The following is a 24,083-nucleotide window of genomic DNA, read 5'->3' as shown; positions in this document are numbered from 1 at the left end:
AATATATTTTAAGTAATAATAACAAATAAATAAAAATATAATAATATATATATAAAACGAAAAAATGGTGATTACAATTCACGACAATATGTTTGATAATCCTGATAGTGCAATATAATACCTAGATTTTTCTTGTCATATCAGATGTCAAGGGTCGACAAAATTTTGTATCCCTTAAGGTTTTGATCCTATATACACAACAGATGGAGACTCGATGCATAAGTTGCTTCGATCAACACTCAATCGAAGCTTATTAGAGGAATTGTAAGCCATATTCAACATTCAGAAGTAGCCTAGAAACAACATTCTCACGCGATATAGTGTATGAGGATTATGTAGAATGTGAACCTTGTCTGTCATAACCTTTAGAAAATAATGTATTATTAGTCATCAAGTTTTTCAATGAAAAAGTTATGCAAAAATACCTTGTATGAATATTTTAGAGGAATTTCTATATCACAGTTTCCAAGGTAGGTCAATGTTAGTTTAAGGAAATATATTTTTAAAATTTTATGATTTTTAGGGGCTTTAAATATTTAGGACTTAGATTTGTTTGTTATTATGATTTTGAAGAATTATTAAGTTTTATTTTAGATTTAATAGAAACATCCAAACAGAGTGAAAGGTAAAAATTTATATATATATATATATATATATATATATATATATATATATATATATAGAGGGAGAGAGAGATAAGATCTTGTTACATACAGGGGAAGGAGCTAGAAAATCAAATTTGGGGTGTCCAAATTTAGAAATTATATGGAAAAAAATTAAGTGGGAAAATTGAATTTTAAAATTTTATTGTTAATTTTTTTTAATACGGGTTAATTTCTAAATGGTGTCAAAACATTTTAAAAGGGGAGTCATTTTGTCTTAATATTATATATATAATTTATATGGTTCAAAAGAAAGTTTAGAAACTTTTGGGATGTAAATTGACACCCCCTAATGTATGCTGGCTCCCCAATGGTTACACGATGTAAAACTCTTTTAGTTTTATATAAATTTAGGACCGTTGAATGAATGAAAATAGATGATTGGGATTAACAATAGAAGATGATTGAGATTAACAGTAGAAGATGATAAGATATTCACTAGAAAAAAGAAACCAATGATATACATTGTGCATCATTGGATGTGATGATTAATAATTTTATAGAGATTGTAGACCTTGGTTATCCAATGATAATTGGACAAATGTAAGTCTCATCACACATACAAAGTGCGTATGTTTTGATGGCATATATTTCTAGTTCGCATGCTTTGAACATAAAATAAAGCAAGAAATAACTCAAGCAACCTAGGTTTTGAAATGAAGTTTTAGGGTGGACTCTAATTCCTTGCAGCATCCCGGTTTAGGTTAAAAAAATGTACTTGAGTTCTCCTTGCTGGTACCCCTTGGGTTTGTCAAAGCCTCGGTCCTAAGCCCATTACAAGCTCATATGGACTAAGTTAAACTCGAGATGATACATTCCCTTATGTCTGTACGGAGAATAAATTCAGACGAAGACATAAGGTATATGAATCTCAAAGGTTACTGCTAAGCCTATACGAAGAAAAATTCCATGAATGTGTCGCTTTCACCTCCACTTATGAAAAGGGTTTGGAGCTCAGGTATAGATCCTGAGATGAATTTTTTAAAAGTTGAAATCATTAAAAAAATCAGTACAACTTTATTTTGAAAAATAATCAAAGGTAAATAATAAGGATCGAAAAGAAATTAAAATTTAAACATACAATTTTCACTTAAGAAGACAACCAGAAATTAATTTTGGCCTTACTCACTTACCTTTCCCCAACGAAGTCGCCAAGCTATCGTGATTGTTCCTCAGGTGGGCCTGAATTGGGTTTCGACTTGATTTCGATGTGATGGAGCTGCCACCGGTCATTTATTTTAAAATTAGGTTGATTGGACACCTCAATTTACCATATTACCTGATTTGCATTTACCATAAATAAATTGGATTCAGGAGTCGATTACAGTAAATGAATGATTAGCACACTTGTATTGCCCTTTCAGTACTAGTTTAATTTTCCGGTTGTCTCAATTGCGAAAATTAAAAGCTAAATTAAAATTTAAAATTTTGATTCGAATTACTTACCTTTGACCGATTAAAATTGACTCTAAAAGAATAAAAAAAATGTTAAATAACAGAATAAAATAAAAAAACTAGCATTAGGGTTAAAATAAAGTAACTAAATAATTAAAATAAAATAAATATTAAAGAAATAAAAGAAATTTTAAATTAATTGAATTAAATTAAAAAGAAAAAAGATCAAATTAAATTAATTGAAAGCTGCTGCAATGAGAAAAAACAAAGGTTGGGGGTTAAATTGAAAAGATTATAAAAAATAAACAAGGACTAAATTGAATTAATTCAAAATCTCATAGCCAATTTACAACAGGTGACCAAAACAAATTACACTTCAAAGTTAGAGGGACTGTGAAAATAATTAAATTATCTGATATTTGCACTTTAGTCCCCCGATTATAAAGACCCCTAAAGCAAAAAAAATCATTTTAAACACATTCTAAAAACCAAAAAAAAAAAAAAACTCTCTCAAACTCTCTACCCTTTAAAACCAACCGGCTTATAACCGGCCACCCTCCCCGACGAGACACCACCGCTCAGACCGCTACTCTGGCCACTGCCTCCGGTGGTCGAAAACCTAAAGGCCTACCCCAAAGTTTCATTTTAACGTCCCAAACCCAAAACTAACCTCCAAACGGCCAAAACACCCTTACCGAAGTATATCTAAGAAAAACTCTCGGGACTTACTTTGTTCGACGGAGAATGATGGTTTTCCTCCTTTTCAAACTGAGACCAACGCTCGACCTTGATGTCTTTTATATTTTTAGTGTTTTCCCTTGTGATTTGCTTGATTGCCTTGTGATATTTGCTGCTCGATATTTCTGGTATTCTTTTGTTTGTGTTGCTTCGATCTTTGCTGCTGTGTTATTCGGGATTTCCGATTTCTTGTTGTTGTGTGGTTCGATGATTGGTGGGGTTTATAACCCTTCCGACAATGGTTTTTGAGCATTTCAAGGTATTTCTAAGTATTTTAGGGTTGTTTATCGGTTGTTCATATTTGACCGGAGATATCAGATGGTTCAGTCTGAGTTGCTACGATCTTCGGGGTTGTTTTTCGATTATTCGTGGTTCGTGTTTAACCAAAGATCTCGGATGGTCCAATCCAAGTTGCTTCGATTTTTTTGCATTTTAAACGTCGAAATCTCAGCGACGTATAATCTCATCGGCGCGTGATTCCCACGCACTATCATCGGTGGCTCTCGAGCTTCTGGAACCTTCTGGGCTTTGATTTTGACGTTGAATTGGTTTGCAGATCCAATGGTTCAGGATCGGTTATGGTGTGATGACATTTTTGGGGTTCAAAACCCTAACTGTTATGCAATCTGGGTCGTTGATCGATGTCAGACGTGGCACATTTACTTAAATTTGAAACATAGTTTGCTGGGTCAGACGAACTTGGGCTTTTTCTTGACTCTTAGTCGGGTCGGCTTGTTGGTTCAGGCATGCCTACCTGGTTGGGCTCCCTCATACCCTCATTCTGGACTTGGATTTGGACCTTGGACTCCGTGTTGGATCGAATAAAACAAAAAAAAAAAGTTAAATAAAAATATAATAAATAATATACAATATAATAAATAATTTATATATATAATATAATACTATATAATATATATAATATATATACAATATAATATATAATCATATATTCTATATTTTCAAAAACTATAAATATGTTTTCAACAATTATATTATATATGCTTTCAAAAAACCGTTTTTAAAACTATATATTATATGCTTTCAAAAACCGTCTTTTAAAATCTATATATTATATGTTTTCAAAACTATTTAAAAATTATATATTATATGTTATCAAAAATATTTCTGAAAACTATACTATATATCTTCAAAAACTATATATATCATATATACTAAATAAGCCCTTTGAAGTCCCCAACGAAAATGGGTGTCCACATCTAGAAATATTTTTTAATTAATCTTTAACATAAATATAGTAATTTTTTTAAAAAAAAAGCATAAAAAACTAAAGCATCTTTCTTAAAAACAAACTTTATTTATGTTAGTACAACATCACTTATGTCACTTTTACGTTAGTACTGGTAAAAAAGAAAAGGCTAAAAGAACGTGATAAAGCAATGAAAAGAACATTTGTCAAAATGTAAATCTTAAAATTTCAAAGAAAGCATTCGTAAGCATTTTCCAAATGATAAGAGGGTCAAACAACGACGGCCATTGAAAAAAGGAAAAATTTCCAGGCTTATTCACACTCAAAGCCAAACTCAACAAGGAATAACAATGGATATATTTAATCTTCATATATAAATTTATTATCCATTTTAATTTTGATATATATTATCTAATAAATTATTTAAGTTATAAAATTTAAATATTTAACGAAAATTCAAATCCAAGTTGAATTTTAGCTTTAAGCATAACGACAAAGATATAGTTAATGCTTAACCAAATAGTTACTTTTACTACCAATAACTAATTGGTTTGGTAGGATGAGGTATTAAATTCTTTAAATAAGACCAGAGATTCAAAAGCGAATGGAGCAAACTGAGTTGGGAGAGTCGCCTGATCTGAGTTATTCGGTTAATAGATCCGTACTAGTGATTAATTTAAAAAATAGTTACTTTGACTCTTATTTTCTTTTGAAGTATTTGGGCCCTTAATATTTTATTTTGAGGTAAAAGAGTTCCTATGTTGATTGGAATTATTAGTCAACAAATGCTCAAACGATACAAAATAAGTCTTTTTACTTTAAAATGAAATATTAATAGTCAAAATGCTCCAAAAAAAATGTTAAAATAAAAGTGATTAGTTAGTCAAATGTTAAGAATTTTTTATCTTAAAATGAAATGTTGAGGATTAAAATTTTCTAAAAATGAATATAGACCAAGATAACTATTTAATTAAATATTAAGAATATTTTTTAATATTATATTTTAAATTTAATTTGAATAATAAATAAACTTATATTTTAAAATAATTATATGGACTTGAATTTAAATATTATAAAATTCCTGCGTGAGCGTTTTCTTCCATCTTTTTTTTTTTGTCTAGGCCAATCGTTCTTCTTCATCTAAATTGGTCGGCACTTGATGTTGGTAGTTGATCGTAAATATAAAGTAAAGTATATAAATAATTTATTGATTATAGAGTATTAATTTGTTTAATTTTTCAATTATTAAAAATTATAAAATAAATCTTTAGTTATAGGATGTTATTTTGTTAAATCCTCAAACTATTGAAAGTTATAAAATTGTCACTCGACTATTTATATGTTCTAAATTCGTCATTTTTGGTTAGTCTAAGTTTGAAGTTAACCTACTAATTGAGATATGATAAAATCATATTTTTAATGATGTCGATTGGCATCGTTGTTACTTTCAAGTACTAACTCGACGACATAATGTAAACAGATATTTGAATCACAAAATAAAACTCAAACAGTTCTAGTATCAAAATTTATTATATTACAGTGAATATATTAACGTACAACTTAAACGATCATCAATATTTTAATAAAAAATAACGAGTTTAAAATATATGAACAATCAAATAATTAATTTGTAACTATTAATAATTATGAGACTCAACAAAATAATATCTTATAATCGATAAATTATTTTATAATTTTCAATTAATAATAAACTAAACAAAATAATATTTTATAAAAAAATTATTTGTGTATTTTACTCAAAAGTATATTATAAAACAACAAATATTTATCCCCCGACCATCTTTAAATCATGTGACAGTTGATGGGAATTCCAGTCAAGGATCCGCACGTTATGTTGCCAGTACACAAATAAAAGTTAAAACAGTCGGCAATGTTAATTCTTTGTCATAAGCTAAAGGTACTGTTTTGGAAACGACTTGTTTCTCTTATTTTTGGAGATATTTAAGAAATGGTAGTGTAATATAAGATTAAAAAAATATATTATTAAAAATATTGATATTTTTTTAATATTTTGAATATAGTATTGCTTAAAATATTATTTTTTATAAAAATATTAATATCTAACACTACTTAAAATGATATTTTTTTATCATAAATATTAATATCAAAAATATTTATTTTAAGTAACGAAATTAATATTTAAAAAAATTAATATTTTAGAAAATATTCTACTAAAAAAATTAAAAAATATTAAATTTTTGATAAGGTATTTTCTTAACCAATGGTGCAGCATAAATATCCCTTATTCTTCGTCGCTGTATGAATTCTTTTTGCCGACAGATGTTGTCAACTTCAAGTGGATTACGTGGTGGGCATTCCACCCGTTAGATTCGATCAGCAAAGGAGAACTACGACTGTGGAATGAGGATCATCATCCAGCCAACCACGAGAGTAGTGGAAAACTATTAAAGAGACAACAAGAGGTGTTGGTGTAAGAGCAGAGGGCCCACGATTAGAAAGATAAGGTGACACACGTGTGGGACAAGCCGCCGGCAAAATAACTGACGCAGAGGAAATAGGGAAATGGGATGACGAGCATGGTGGTGGCTGCTGTCGAAAACTTATCGATGATGACTTTTGTGTCAAAATTCTATAATTGCTTTCTCGAGATTTTCAATGCTTTATCAAATCCAAGGATGATTGGATTCACAGTTATTACTTATTATGCAGTCGGTCTCAGTTGCCTTTAGTTTTAGGATGATTATCCGATTATAAGCGTTGTTTTATTTTTAGTTTTTTAATTATTAAAAATTATAAAATAATTAAATAATTATTTATATATTTTAAATTTATTTTTTATTTTTAGAAATTGATATTTATTTGAGATGGACATTAATTTATTAATTAATATATGGTAAAATAATATTTTAATAATATCTATTGACATTATACTTGCTTTTTAAACACTACCTCGATAACATAATGTAAACGGAGAGTCAATTCATAAAATACAACTGAAACGATTCTAGGATTATGTTTTATTATATCTCAGTCAACAAGTTAACGTCCAGCTCAGACAACCGTTAATTTTTAACAGAAAATGATGATTTTAAAATATATGAATAGTCGCAATTTTTTATAGTCGACAGACTTAACAAAGTAATTTCTTATAGTTGATAGATTATTCATGTACTTCACCCTTCTTTTTTAACATATAGGAATCCAATCAAATAAGTATAAACATAAATCAAGTGATCTCAGTTATTAAAGAGATAATTATTATCCTCAGAGATATTATATTAGAACATGACGTTTATATAAATATTTGAATATTAATATCAAATGATTGAAAATCTTTTAAATATTTTTTTTCTTATGATAACTCTATATTAATAAAAGAAATGAAAATGCTTGATATTAGAGCGAGGAAAAGAGCTCTTAAATCGGTGGTATGAGAAGTTTTTGTCCATATGAGTTATCACATGGGTCCTGGTGATATTATCGTCCATAAATTCCAAATACCCTTTGATCGTTGGACCAAGTAGAAATATTGTGTGGCAGTGGGGTTGGGGCTCAAATGTTTGTTATAGTATAGAGATGTATTGGATAGTGATGGAGGTAAGATTTTATATTAAGAATAGTATATTTTTAAAATTTTAGAAGAGAACAAACTTGTAAAATCTTATAAAATAATAATATATTATTAATTGAAAATAAAAAAAAGATTAAAATACATGTTAATTTAAAAAATTTTAAGAATACGATGGCGCTAACAAAATGCGTTTGAGCGGCTTGTTGCGGGAGATCTTCTTCGAATTGTTAGAAGTTGAGCTTTGGAACAGTCCTTTCGCGTCAGTGAGATCAATCGCAAACCTTATTAACAAAGCTTGGTTTAGGGACTCTTGTGAATCGCGTTAAAATGGACACTCCCTCGGATGGATCTCTCATTATTTTTTATTCTTTTTCGGCTCTTCTATTCAATTTCCTTCTTAGAGACACTTGTGAATCTGCCTTACTCTCGAGTGAGAAGATAATGTAATGGCTTTAGCCTTCCTTTCCATTAATTTTTTTTTTTAAAGAAAACATATTTTTGACATTGAGAAATCACATAACAACCATGCATTTTAGAAAGCTTGAATTTGGACTTTAACCCAATAAATTTGAAATTTTGATGAAATCATATTTTATGGTCTGAGAATTTCAATTTTTTATTTAAAAAGTCCAACCATTTTCATAAATTTTAATTCATGAATAGAATGAGCTACTACAATGTTTATGGTAAATTTCGTGATAATTTGTGGTGATTTAGTAAGGTGGTTTAAGATCTAAAGTATATTTTGGCTGAAGTATATGATTTTTTTTTTCAAAAAAATATTTCAAGGATGAAACCATAAGAACATTGGCTAAAGTATGGATTTTTTATTCTAAAATAAACCTTGAGGGTCAAAATACTTCAAAAACAAAAATATGAGCCAAAATGACTATTTGATTAAATATAATGAGTTTTAAAACATTGAAAGCTAAAATATTCTAAAGAAAAGAATAGAGGTCAAAATAACCATTCTCATAAATGTTGGGGGATAATTTTGATATCATACCTTTAAAAAAAATGAGAAGGTTTTTGTTTATTTAAGAATTAAAATAGTAGCATCTATCAACGAAATCAATTACAAACAATGTATACAAACATGGCAGTATACAGCCCAAACATTACAAAATGCAATGTTAACAGTATCTGCTTTGATATTGCTCAGTCTCGTTAGTATAAATTTAGTCTTATTTCTTAAAAGTCCAGTGCAAAAGTATTTTGAGAAGTGACACTACAACAAAAGTATTTTGTAGCGGCGTTTGAAGAGTAAACGCCACAAAATTTAAACAAAATAGCGGGGTTTACAATCCAAACGCCACAAAATAATATTTTAGCGGCGTTTTCCCAACAAATGTTGCAATAGAGTGGTAGCGGCGTTTATAGCACAAACGCATAAATAGAGTTGTTTATAGTAGCTTTTTTTTAACAAACGCTGCAATATAGTAGTAAATTAGCGATGTTTTTATACAAACGCCGCAATAGGGTTGTTTATAGTGGCATTTGTCCAACAAACGACACTATAGAGTATTAATTTAGCAGCGTTTTCAAACAAATGCCACAATAGGGTTGTTTATAGTGGCGTTTCTGCAAAAAATGCCACTATAAAGTAGTAATTTAGCGGCGTTTGCCCTTCAAACGCCGCAATATGGTTGTTTATAGTGGCGTTTTTAGAAAAATGCCATAATAGAGATCATCAATAGTGGCGTTTGTTATAAAAACGCCGCAAAAACATGTACTATAGTGCCATTTTTTAAAAAATGCCGCCAAAGGGTAAATATATGCTCTACCCTTTTCTCCTGCCCGATCCCTAAAATCATTTCAAAGCTACTTCCCTAAAAGAGATTTCTCTAGTATAACAACGACTCTCACACGATTCCAAGCGACGTCGTCTTCTGTCTGTCCCGGCGACCAAATCGGGCCTCTCACCGGCGAACAGTTATCTCACGATTGCACGATTTGATCTCTTCTCTCACTACTGAACTTTTTCATTTATGTTTTGTTGGTATTCTGAAAATGGGGAAAACCCAGAAAGCTAACGTAATTGAGAAAAATAATAGCTTTCAAATAGGAAAACAATATCTATACATAGCGTTTTACTGGTTTACTGCTTGGGAGCAGTGTTTTTCTACTTTCGAATAGAAAAATAATAGCTTTTGAATAGGGAAAATAATAGCTTTTGAAAACGTGAACAAATGGTTGTGGTACAAAGAGAAGGTGTTGCCTTGAGTAAGAGAAATTATCGTCGGAATGTCCACGTGGCGTATTTTCTCTAACGATGGATTAAATTATCGTTGGGAGGCTATCAGTCCGTACTTGTAACATCCCAAATCAGAGTTAGTGACTAAAAAGTAATTTTTGGAAACTTTGTGCTCAATTTTGAAACAAGTTAAAAGTTCAAATACTTAAATGGAAATTTTCAGTGTTATATTAAATGGTAATTGTGGAAATTTTTAAGCGTATAATAGTAATTTCATAAAAAATATTTTTATTCCTCATTTATATAGGAGATGGCATGTGGAAAAGGGAGAAAATAAAATAGAAAAGTCTGGAGACTTTGGTTCAACTTTCTTCTTCTTCTCTTCCTGTAAGCTCCATAGCAAAGGTAAGTTTAATTCCAACTGATTAATTCCTAAGTTTTAAGCTTAGTTTTGATTCTTGGGGTGATAAGAAAGATTATTTAGAGATTAAAGTAGGTTGAAACTTCAAAATGGATGAGTTATGAATGATTAAATATGAAGAGTTTTTATGGGAATTATTGGAATAGAGGGAGTTAGTATATATTTTTGAAGTTGAATTTGACTTGTCAATGATTGAATTAAGAGATATGAGGTGTTAGAAATAGATTTAGAATATGTTGAAAATTTGAGTTTAATTTTTGAATCCTAAAGGTGGATAGGATTTTGAGGTTTAAGATGTGATAAATGGGTATTAATTGGTTTAAGTAAGAGTATGTAAGTTAAGGAGATGAAATGGGTTGAATTATGGCAATATTGAGCTAAGTTGAGTATTTTCGTGCATAAATTGGAATTCTGGACCAGTGTGCATCAGTACACATTCAACATGTACCGATGCATCAAGGGTAAATTTCCAGAAATTATTCAATGTGTAGCGATGCATAGGAAGTGCATCGATGCACCCCTTAAAAATGAAAACATCGAATGTAATTAGTGCATCAATGCATAAGGAGTTCATCGATGCACATGTTAAGGGATGCATCGATACACTGTAGAATGTACCGATGCACTTCAAGGGAAAATAGAATTAGGTCTTTCTTTTGGCCTAAGAAATGATAGATTAGAATACATCAATTAGATACTGATATGTATCAATGTATAAACATGTAGATATCGAGCACGAACAAGTTCCGGGATGACCATCAAGTTAAGATTCGATCGGAAAAAAGGAAATCATAAAAGTGGATCGGAACTTAGTGAGGCCAAGGTGAGTGCATACAAGTTAGTTTATGATGTTTAATGGAAATAAGATTTGCGACGAGTCTATTTCCTATATTAGAATGCATGAATTTATGATCATATGCATATGTTTGATTTGGGTATATGTGATATATATTACATTATGTATTAAATGATTTGTGTGAATACATGTATTGTGATAAGTTATAGGAATTAATATGAATGATCTATATGATTACATGGGAATGTGAAATAGGTTATGTGATAGGTGACCATACATGTTACATAGTATACGTGATCAATTATAAGAATCAATATAATAGATTTATATGACTACATGAGAAAGGTGATGAGTTAAATAAGATTAGACTATAGAGTAATATGAGAATAATATATATATTAGTAAAGGGAATTAAGTATAAATGATGATACCAAACCATAAGATAAGTATTTACTTATAGGATAATATGAGATTATATGAATATATAGTATAACTTTATGAGGAAGAATTGGGTGTTATATGATTTAGGTATGGAAATGATCTAGGTGTAAGTAAATGACATGATTATGTGACTATTGTGAAATGGAGTAAACTAGGTAATTATAAGGTATGTGAATATAAGTATATAAGATAAGCCACATAACTATGAATTAGGTGAAATTAAATGGTGAGAATGATATGACATAAAGTTATAAGAGAATATGTTATGAGAAGATATAAGAACAAGTATAAGTTATGTGATATGTGAGTTTTATGAAGATGTTCTACGTGCAAGTGATCTACGTGTATATGTGATTTATATGGAAATGAACTACTTGACTACATGTGATCTTATAAAAATGTAATAATAAGACTATGTGTATATGTGAATGTGTGATAATGAGATATGACACTCTACGAGAAATTACACGATCTACGTGACAAGAAGCTATGAGATTATATGCTTATTTGATACAAATGTGTGAATACGTGACAAACATAAATATTAATGCCCATGTTATGTGTCATGAGAGCTAGAGGTATAGTTGGCATGCGAAGAGTCGAGGGTCTACGCGGTCCTTCGAGACATATATGTATTTCTTGGAACACGTGTGATGTCTTTTGAGACACATAGTTGATGTTTTGCATATGTATATGATTCTTAAAGAATTTTCTACGTGGTCCTTAGGGACATTTTATATGGCACTTCGGTGCAATTCTACGCGGCACTTCGGTGCATTTATACTAGTTGTGGTGACAGTATTAGTGCACAACCTCTAGAGACTCACATATCAATAGTTCTCGAATATGTACATGGGCTAATCAAGAGATAATAACAAATATATGTTGTGATAAGATAAATTTTATAGCAAGGACATGATGAGGTATATGTATAGTATATGATTAAGAAGGTTAAGTATATGTTCTATGTGATTAAATCATAAGTGACTAATGATAATTTATATGTATGCATATATTTCTTATTAGATAATCTAATATGATTTATATGATGATGTTTGTATTGCTTGATTAATTAAATAATATGTTGAGTAAAAGAATAGATATAAGAGGATATATTTATAAGATATAAATGATAAGAATATTGATAGTGGACTAAGGTTAGAGATTTAAAATAATGTGTGATATGTATATGATATATATAATGTTATATTGTTTTGATGTGGCATTATAAGATGATATGTTCATACATGTGTAAATAGTTAGAGTTCTTTTATAATTTAATGTCTCACTAAGTCATAGACTTAGCGTGTGATTGTTTCACACGTAGGTTACAGAAACGAGAAGAGAAGTTAAGAGGAGCAAGACAGGTTAAAGGTTAGCACATTCCTTACGAATATCAGATCAGAAACATATAGAGTCTATGTATTTTGTGTTATAAAATTTAGTTGGCATATAGTTATAAGATTCGGATTGAATATGCTTTGATCGGTTTGTAAAACGATTTAATTATATTTATTTCTAAAAAGTACTCACTTTTTCAAATGAGGAATTTAAGATTTTGGTGGGTTTGTAAAGAAAAGTGTTTTGAAAAGTCAATATGACACCTCGAACTCAAATTCAGGTCGGATACGGGTTGGGGGTATTACATTTAATGGTATCAGAGCTAAGGTTTAGCTGATTCTAGGCTTAAACCGAAGTTAAATGAGTTGTAAAATGTGTACATACCGACACCAAGTCAATAATTTATGATCTGATAAGTGTAAAGAGTGTACTGTCTTGCTAATAGAATAAGATTAATATGATATAGTAGAAGTTTGATTATAATAGTTTCAAAGTGAAGTGAGAGGAAATATTCCTGATTGTGATGGCAATTCACCTGCCCTGGCCAGGCAGGAGGAAGAGCGAACACCTCAGGAAATGCCTCATAAGATCAAAGACTGGTTTCAGAAAGTTGAAATCATTTTAGAATAGTGATAGAAGGTTTTCACAGGTTTGAATCAGAAAAGTGATATGAAGTATTCTTATTATTTCATGGATAAGATAGAATATGGTGAATAAGTGTCACCATAAGAAAGTTAAAAGATCTAATGACGTGGTTAGAATTTGTAGAGAGTTCAAGAATAAGTGCATCAGTGACAAGCGTATAAGATATATAAAGCCAGAGTTTATGAGTTTGAAATAAATGAATAGTACCGTGTATAAGCAAGAATGTGGATAGAATAAGGGTTTGCATTTTAGATGGAAAGAGTTAGCGTTGGCTAACCAGATTATGTGATGGAAAAGGTATAGAAATTTAATATTTTGAGATGTTGTCAGGATAAGACAACCAAAGATGAGGTGGATCGGGATAAAGTTGTATATTTTGATCATAATAATATGACATAGTGAAGAAGGTGAGGATTCGTATGTTTGAGTAAAGCTACGGATTGATAAGAAGAGTTTAAGAATAAGTACATCAATGATCAGTTTATAAGATAAAGGAAGTTAGAATGTTGAGTTGGAACAACGAAAATTACATGGTGTAGGAGAGTAAATGTGGATTTGATAAGTTAAGTAAACTATTGCTGAGATAATTCCGACTGAAATGAATGTATATGAATGGTTCGATGAAGGTTTATGCTTTAGATTAGAATAATTGGTGCTGCTATCATAATTATGTGATGATAAGTGTATTAAAGTTAAAGGATCATAAGATGATGTCAGGGTAAATTAACTAAGTATGGTGTGATTTGAGACATGATTATGTATTTTGATCACAAAAATGTAAGGTAATGGAAGAGACAAGAGAATAGTAATGTATATGAATAAGAGTGTGGGTTGGATAAGTGAGTAAATTACACTGGTTGGATTTCAACTTAGAATATGAATATGAGTAGTCTGATTAGGGCTTATGCCCTAAATTGGAAAATTTTTACTGATTAATTGTAATAGTATGGATAATAAAGTTATGAGATTTGAAGAAAAGATAAAGTTAAGTTAATCAAGTATGATGTGGATTTGGATATGGTTTTGATCATATAGATATGATGTAGGCAAGGAAATAAGTATTTGTATGTTTAAAAAGGGGGCTTTGAGGAAGGAAATACAAGTACAAAAGATGGTAAAGAATGAGGTTCTGTATAAGTAAAGCGGATCATCAAAGTTATGAAGATGCGATGAAGATCGGTAATCAGAGATGAGTATAAATGATAAGAAAATATATGATATGTGCATAAGAGAATATGTTATGAGAAGATATAAGAACAAGTATAAGCTATGTGATATGTGAGTTTTATGAAGATGTTCTACGTGTAAGTGATCTACGTGTATGTGTGATTTATATGGAAATGAACTACTTGACTACGTGTGATCTTATAAAAAATGTAATAATAAGACTATGTGTATATGTGAATGTGTGATAATGAGATACGAGACTCTACGAGAATATTACACGATCTACGTGACAAGAAGCTATGAGATTATATGCTTATTTGATACAATTGTGTGAATATGTGACAAACATAAATATTAATGCCCATGTTATGTGTCATGAGAGCTAGAGGTATATTGGCATGCCAAGAGTCGAGAGTCTACGCGGTCTTTCGGGACATATATGTATTCCTTGGAACATGTGTGATGTCTTTTGAGACACATACTTGATTCTTTGCATATGTATATGATTCTTAAGGAATTTTCTACGTGGTCTTTAGGGACATTTTATATGGTACTTAGGTGCAATTCTACGCGGAACTTCGGTGCAATTCTACGTGGCACTTCGGTGCATTTATACGAGCCGTGGTGACAGCATTAGTGCACAACCTCTAGAGACTCACATATCAATAGTTCTCGCATATGTACATGGGCTAATCAAGAGATAATAACAAATATATGTTGTGATATGATAAATTTTATAGCAAGGACATGATGAGTTATAGGTATAGTATATGATTAAGAAGGTTAAGCATATGTGCTATGTGATTAAATCATAAGTGACTAATGATAATTTATATGTATGCATGTATTTCTTATTAGATAATCTGATATGATTTATATGATGATGTCTTTATTGCTTTGTTAATTGAATAATATGTTGAGTAAAAGAATAGATATAAGAGTATATATTTATAAGATATAAATGATAAGAATATTGATAGTGGACTAAGGTTAGAGATTTAAAATAATATGTGATATGTATATGATATATATAATGATATATTGTTTTGATGTGGCATTATAAGATGATATGTTCATGCATGTGTAAATAGTTAGAGTTCTTTTATAATTTAATGCCTCACTAAGTCATAGACTTAGTGTGTGATTGTTTCACACGTAGGTTACAAAAACGAGAAGAGAAGTTAAGAGGAGCAAGACAGGTAATAATCGCTGGAAGTTTCTACCGCTACATTTTTATTTTGTACTCTCAAATTTCATAGATCGTACGCATGTAGGATGTTCGAAGCTTATTGAGAACGATGATAGAGGAGTGGATAAATACTCGATGTTCAGAACCGAATTTGGTAACTCTGTGGCGTTAAAAGAATCTTCAATTGAAAAAACATTATCTATCCTCAATGAAGACGATGTTGCCTCTACTGATACTCCAAGTAAACATTTTTATCTTCAATTTAAATTTTTTTAATGTTTGATTTAGTTCCGAAGCCACCTCCAATCAAGTTTCATACTGTAGGTGGAAGGTCGTTAACTGTTTCAAGTGAAGCACTAAAGCGCGCAAGGAGTCTTTTTGGTGGACCGGATGTAGGGGATTTATTTGGTGAAATGGATGAAGAGTTTCTCCATATAGAGTTTACACGGAGGAAAAACTTAACGATGCGTCGTCAAACAAGGAAAACAACTTTCTTACGTCATTTCCACACGAAGGAACAATGAAGACTAAATTCTAGTGAACAATATGGTGAAGACTGTTTATGCATAACTTTAATGTTTCTAAATTTTAATGTATTTTGTTGTTAAATATTTTTATGCATAACTTCTGTCTTAATTAAAATGTATAGTTGTTGTTAATTAGATAAAACTACATGATAGTAAAGTTAGTTTATGTAAAGCATAAATGAAATATTTAAAATCAAGTAATCTTATATAAATAAAGGTAATTAGCGGTGTTTGTATCAAAAAACGCCGTTATATACCTGACTTTTTGCGGCGTTTATACTAACAACCGCCACAATATGGTTAATATATAGTGGCGTTTAAAACAAACGCCGACATAGAATTGTACGTTAGCGGCATTTTTCTACAAACGCCGCAATAGGTTTGATCTATAGTGGCAATTTTTCAACAAACGTCGTAAAATATTTGTACTTTAGGGGCGTTCTTATACAAACGCCGTAATAGGTGTAATCTATATTGGTGTTTTTTCAACAAACGCCGCAAGAAGTGTAATCTATTGTAGCGTTTTTTCAACAAATGTCGTAACATATTTAAACTTTAGCGGCATTTTTATACAAATGTCACAATAGGTGTAATCTATAGTGGCGTTTTTCAACAAATGCCGCAACATATTTATACTTTAGCGGCGTTTATATAAAAACGCTACGACAGAGTCATACGTTAGTGACGTTTTTAAACACAAACGCCACAAAAGAAATACCTATGGAGGCGTTCGGATTAAAAATGTCGCAAATTTCTTTAAAAACCCCAAATTAACAGTTTACGAGCCCTAACATAATTTTCGAAAAATCACCCTCTCCCTCGCATCATTTTCATCGGCGATATAGTAGTCCTTCTGTTGCTCGTTGGTGGTCGAAGCCGCCGACACCTCCAAGGTAAAGTCATCAACGTTGGTGAAGTTGTAGCTTGGTTCGATTGCTTGGTGTTTCTGTGGAAAAGTCATCGAAGGAAACAAAGGTATTTCCGATCAATCTTCTCTCTTTTCTCTCTGACATAAACCTCAAAATCAATCCAACTTCATCTCCGTGCAAAACGTCTCTTCAACTTTTTTTTCCATCCATCACCTCCTCACGCTAATTTCATTTGCTTGAGAGCTACAATAGTTAACAGTTTCATCTTCCAAATTTCTCCCACTACCCAACACGCAGCTCTGTATGTAAAAGAAGAAGAACAAGACAAGTTGTCTAACACTAGATTGCTTGCCTAGAACGAGCCTTGAATTGTACCACTTAAGAAATTTATTCTTTGTTCGAGAAACACAACACAGTCCTAGATGTTGAGGTTTTTTCGACTTTTTTCTCTCTTGGGACTCTCTTTGTTTCAAGAACTGATATGCGATTTCCTTTTTGTTTTGTTTTGTTTGGTGTTTGCTTTAGTTTTCTATGCATGGCAAGACCAGAAATAGGGTGTTGGCAACTTGGAATTTGTTTCTGTGGCTTCAACTGAGGAGGCTCTGTCGGCTCTCACTAATCGCGAATCATAAGTAAGCCTATCAGCACAGGTTTATATTTTTTATGCATTATTTTGCTAATAAGTCCCCTAATGTTTATGTGAATCATGTAATTAACCGGTAATTGAACAAAAATATTTATTTGAATACTTATTTAACCAGTGCTTTGATGACATTTGTTAGCAAAATCCTTTATAAAGTTTGTACTTAAAGCTGATTTCCCCTGGCCAAGTAATGATGTAATTAATTGTACATATTATTTTTCGAGGGCATTGGTTAATTATCCTGATTAACTAATGTATGCTATATAAGTTTGTCGAGTAGGGATGCTATCTATTGTTACAAAGTTTTTAAGCTTGCCTTATGAGTTGGACTGTACTAAAGGATATTCAGACAGAAAGAGGGATCTTATATCAACAAAAGTTTGCTAACACTAGGAAATGTGAATCAAAATTTGCCATTTTTTGTTTGACACGTAATGGTAATTTAACTTGTTTTTGGTTTGCAATTATGTGGCGTCATATTCTTCTCTTAAAAAGTAATAAGTCTCATTTTATTATTTCTATTTTCTGTTTACACTTTCAGCTCATTTGCACTATCACTCCATCATCAAGTAGCACAGAAGAGACACACAATACACTGAAGTTTGCTCACCATGCTAAAAACATTGAAATCCAAGCGGCACAAAACAAGTTATGCTTGTATTTTAGATTTGTAATACTTTTTTGTTGTTTGCTGGTGCATGTGTGTCTGTTCATTGTAGGTGAATCACATGTTAGAAACACAAACATGTATACGCGTGCACGTGCTAAAGCGCAAATATATTTATTCAGAACTTTTTGCACTTGTAATTAATGACTAGTCAGTCTTAATTTATGTCTCATAAATACATCCACGTTTAAGTGTTTATGTAATATATTTAGACTCTCTGAAAGCTTTTACAGTTGATTGAGAAAGTTAAAATTCAAAACCAAATAATTTAAGTGCCATCAATTATCTGATTTAAGAAGTCTTATTTGCTGCAAGAGACAAAGAGGAAAAGTAGATGTTCTGTTTGCAGGATGAGAGTTTAGGTTGAGGAATTTATAGAGTAGGTGACATAGTTGAAATTGAAGGGAGGATATAGTTTCTACGGATTAGTTTTTATGGTATTGGAAAGGTGTGTATTTTGTATTGTTTTATGGCCTTCTGAGCGCATATACAAAGCAACTAATATCTGACCTTAAAACTTGGTGTATACACTTAGAAGTGCTTTCATATGTGTTATTCTAAGTATATGACATGAATTTCCCAGATTCTGTTTTATCAGTGCGATGAGCTGGTCTTTAGTTAAGGCCTCCTATAAAATGGCTGAGCTACTTTGACTCAAATATATTTGTGCTATGTTCAGATGCATCGGGATTTTGGCACTAATCTTATTTCTGATTTTATACCGGTTTGAAGTTATCGTTAGCTTTAGGAGAATATAAAATTTTACCTGTTGAAGAAAGACAAGTCAATCTTCTTTCCTCTAGATACAATATATTTTCACACTAAATATGTTCATCTCCAGGCACCCTCCATCAAACTTGGAAAAAGACTTGAACTTCTTCAAACTTTTTTTGTTCTTGGTGCGGCTATGATAAATTTATCATGTACAATTAGAAGACTATGAACTACCTCCTCATCATAAATATAGGTAAAACTCTTCAATTTGTAACTGTTCAAAAAGGATTATGTAACACTGGCTATGATTATGTGGTATAGGGAGAAAACATTAGCAATTAAAAGAAATAGGGCTAAAAAAACGAGTAAGGTTGAAGTTGGAAATCGTAGGGTTTAAAAGGTTCTAGTTTCAGAAGCCTATTATTTGAGAGAAAAATAATAATGTAACTGTTAACCTATTTTACAGTTTATTTATATTACGGTTACAAATAAAATTTTAGATGAGATACATTTGATCCCATATAATTTTAGCAATTTAAAAGTGTCATAATTTAGGAGTGATTATTTCTATACTATGCAAATATTATTATACACTAAATCTGATAGTTTAATGCTTATGTTTAGGTTATAACTTTCTCAATAATATTAGCATTTAACATTTGAAATTGAAACTCCAGAAATACGAAATGGATAAGACTTGAATGGATTTCTTAAGGGTAAGCATTGAATATCGAAATGGAGTCAAAAACATTATAAATTTAGCTTTTCTGAAGCAAGCCAAGAGAATATGATTCTTTTCCCTTGTAAGAAGTGTGTTAACATTAATTGGTACATTCATGAAGTTGTGTACGAGTGTCGAGTTGTTTTTGGATTTGTTCGGGGTATAGAAAATGGATCTTTCATGGAGAGTTTATATCAGATACATCTGCTTCCACGAGTTATTCGACTTATCATGCTCCTTCACACCATCCAATTGTTAGAGAAGATGACATGGAAGGGATGTTACGAGATGTATTTAATATGCACAATCATCAGCAGTATGTTACAGAAAATTATTGTCAGAATGATGTTAATGATTTCATTGAGATGGGAAGAATTAGATGTGATGAAGAGCTAAATAGAGAAGTGGAAAAGTTTTACAAGTTGCTGAATGAAATGAATGAACAACTTTATGAGGGTTCAAAGTTTTCAAAGCTTTCTTTCTGCATTCATCTTTTCCACTTAAAATGCATGGGAGGGTGGACTGGTAACTCTTTTACGCAATTGTTGAAGTTACTAGGATAAGTGTTTCCTTTTGCAAAAATTCCTCAATCATGCAAAGATATGAAGAAAATGATAAAAGATTTGGGTCTTGGATATGACAAAATTCATAGTTGTCCAAATGATTATATATTGTATTGGGGTGATCGAAAAAATCAGGAGTCTTGTCATGTATGCGGAAAATCTCGATGGATGACTAGGGACACAGAAAATGTTACTGATGATAAAGCTCAAGCACGATCAAGAAAGAAACTGGTAAAGATTCTACGATATTTTCATCTCATTCCTAAGCTACATAGATTGTTTATGTGCTCCAAGACTGTTGAGTCTATGAGGTGGCATCATGATGGCAGAACCAATGATGGATTATTACGGCATCCTGTAGATTCTTTTTCTTGGAAGTCATTTGATAACAAGTATCCAAGTTTAGCGAGAGATCCTCGAAATGTCAGACTCGGTCTTGCAACTGATGAGTTTAATCCATTCAAAATCATGAGTACTTCTTATAATACTTGGCTTATTATACTTGTTCCATACAATTTGCCTCCATGGATTTGCATGAAACAATCATCTTCCATCTTATCCGTGATAATCCCTGGCGAGAAAGGCCCCGGAAATGATATTGATATTTACATGCAGCCGCTAATTGCAGAGTTAAAAAAGTTATGGGAAGGGTCGAAACATATGATGTGTTTAAGAATGAGAACTTTAATTTACACACGACTTTATTATGGACAATTAATAATTTTTCTGCATATGCAAATTTATTTGGTTGGAGTACCAAAGGTCGTTATGCTTTTCCTTGTTGTACTTCACAAACATGTTCGAAATGGTTGGTTAATGGAAAGAAGTTCTCTTATATGGGACATCGTCGGTGGTTACCTTATAATCATAGATTTAGATGTCAAAAGAATATGTTTGATGGTGATAAAGAGTTTCGAAATGCTCTTGACCAAACAATCGGGTCTGAAATATTCTCCATGTTGAAAAATATCAATTTTCCTTATGGAAAGATGAATCAACCAAGTTGTACACGATTAAAGAAAAAGGCAAAGCAAGTCAATGAAGAGATTGAAGTTGACAAACAGAGTGATAATGAGTCTGATGAAGAGGATGATCCAAATGAGGTAGACTTGTGGAAAAAGAGGAGTATATTCTTTGAGTTGTCGTATTGGAAGAATAAGATTTTGAGACATAATCTGGATGTAATGCATATTGAGAAGAATGTTTGTGAGAATATTATTGGGACCATTCTGAATGATGCCAGAAAATCTAAAGATAATCTCAAGAGTCGACTTGACTTAGTCGACATGGGAATTCGGCATGATCTTCATCCGCAATTACATCCTAATGGAAAATATTTCTTGATGCCTTCTATTTTATTCTCTTTCGAAGAAAGAAAAAGAAGTGTTTTGCATGGTCTTGAAGGATATAAAAGTCCCAGATGGGTATGCATCAAATATATCTCGACGTGTCAGTGTTAAAGATCGAAGAATTTATTCTTTAAAGTCACATAATTATCACATATTAATGTAAGATTTATTGCCAGTAGCTGTACATTGTTGCATCTCGAGTAAGGCGATGTCTTGTATCATTGAACTTTCCAATATAATGAAAGCCATCTGCGGGAAAGTTATGATGGTTGAAGAACTTGATAAACTACAAGATCGAGCTGCCTTGACTTTATACAACTTGGAGAAGATATTTTCGCCTTCATTCTTCACAATTATGGTGCATCTGCTAATTCATCTTCCTCGCGAAGAAAGAGTTGGTGGACTAGTTTTCTATCGATGGATGTACCCTATAGAGAGGTGTTAATTGAATTATACATTTCAAATGAGTACCGATTATACATTTTAATTAAATATATTTACATTGTACGTTGTTTTTTGTATAGGTTCTTGGGCAAGTTGAAGTCTTACTGTCGTAATAAGCATTATCCAGAAGGATCAATTACTGAAGGGTATTTGGCAGATGAATGAATGACATTTTGCTCTAGATATTTGGAAGATGTTGAAACAAGATGGAATAGACCAAATAGAAATGATGTGTTCAGTACTAATGACTTACCTAAAGATTATTTGTTTGGAAGTTATGGTCAACCACTTGGGAAAGTTGAAATTACACACTTAGATGACACGTCTTGGGTACAAGCACACCGATATGTTCTTTTCCATCACGATTCAATAGATCCCTTTCGCACATAAGTCTTTCGAACCCAATACTAATGAAATTTCTTAATCTTTTATATTTATCATTCTTTAACTACATAATCTACTTTATAGTGAGTTTAAAGAAGTCTTAAGATCTCGTGCACGCTCCCGAAGAATACATCAGCGAGAGATACATAAGTTATTCACAGAAACTTTTCATGAATGGTTAGGCCAGGCGGTAAGCAACTAAATCATTCCACATACTTATAAATAATATGTCTTACTTTTTATATAGAAATCAACCCTTATATATGCACCATTCATGTGTAATAGGTTTGGAGTGGGAGAGAAGTTAGTGAAGATGTTAAATGGATTTCTCAAGGTATGAATAGAATAGTTAAAAGATATAATGCCTTCCTTATTAATGGGTTTAGGTTCCACACGAAATCTCGTGAACAATTAAGGAGGACACAAAATTGTGGAATCGTAGTTACTTCTTCAACTACCAGTTATGCTAGTGTTAGGGACAATAATCCACAGGAGGGAGATGTTGATTATTACGGAATTCTTACGAACATTATTAAGTTAGATTATCATGGAAAACGAAAGGTTGTGTTGTTTCAGTGTAACTGAGTTGATGTAAACAGTAATCGAGGCATAAAAACAGATAAATTCGGGTTTATAATAGTGAATTTCTCTCGATTAATTCACACTAGTCAACGATTGATGGATGAACCATATGTATTTTCTTCTCAAGTGAAACAAATATTTTACTGTCACGATCCAATGGATGGCGGTTGGTATGTTGTTCTCCTTAATACTCCTAGAGACTTAATAGACATCGGGGATGGAAGTAGAGATAACATTGAAACAAGATTATAATGTTTACCTCTAGTAGCACAAAACTTAGATGAAACTATCACTAATACAACACAATTTCAATGGGTTCGGGAGGACGTTGATGAAGATATTTATGACAACTGACATTACATAAGAATGTCATAAGATTTTTTATCTTTATTTATTTATTTATAATGTTAAAACTTTTAATATGTTGTCTTTCAATATATTCATTAATTAAATCGTTTTCTTATTACAAATGTTTGTTTATTACAGATATCATGCCGAGGAGAAAAATAAGTGATTTGCGGATTGTTTGAGCTTCTGAAGAGCATGAACAAGCAAATAATGACGAATCAAATGTTTTTGACTCTTTTGAAGTTCCTATATCTATTGAAGAACCTGTAGAAATTCAAGGTAATCTTCGAAACTTTATTTAATAGTTTTTTCATTTTCAAAAACTTACATTTAATAATTTCTTATATAGTTGGAAATGTTGGAACACACAATAGTAGAGGACGTACAACGTTGAAGGAATTATACCAATTACCTCCTGGGCATCGTGTCAAAGTTTCAAGAAACAATGTTGGTCAACCTATTGGCCCAGAAGCACATCTTCTATCCGATTACTTAGGCATAGTTGGACGTAATGCTAATCTTT

At 31.4% G+C, this 24,083-nt stretch overlaps 1 long non-coding RNA gene across 1 annotated transcript; it reads left to right on the top strand.

The window, feature by feature from the left end:
* Positions 1–1,008: 1,008 nt before the first annotated feature.
* On the top strand, positions 1,009–23,774 carry LOC120188047. Its single transcript, XR_005522379.1, has 4 exons — positions 1,009–1,020; positions 2,027–2,031; positions 21,208–21,215; positions 23,699–23,774. It is a non-coding gene; the product is annotated as an uncharacterized LOC120188047 (long non-coding RNA).
* Positions 23,775–24,083: the final 309 nt, after the last annotated feature.

This window comes from Hibiscus syriacus, unplaced genomic scaffold, assembly GCF_006381635.1.
Source record: "Hibiscus syriacus cultivar Baekdansim isolate YM2019G1 unplaced genomic scaffold, ASM638163v2 tig00116937_pilon, whole genome shotgun sequence".
NCBI lineage: Eukaryota > Viridiplantae > Streptophyta > Magnoliopsida > Malvales > Malvaceae > Hibiscus > Hibiscus syriacus.
This window is presented reverse-complemented; position numbering and strand designations above follow the sequence as displayed.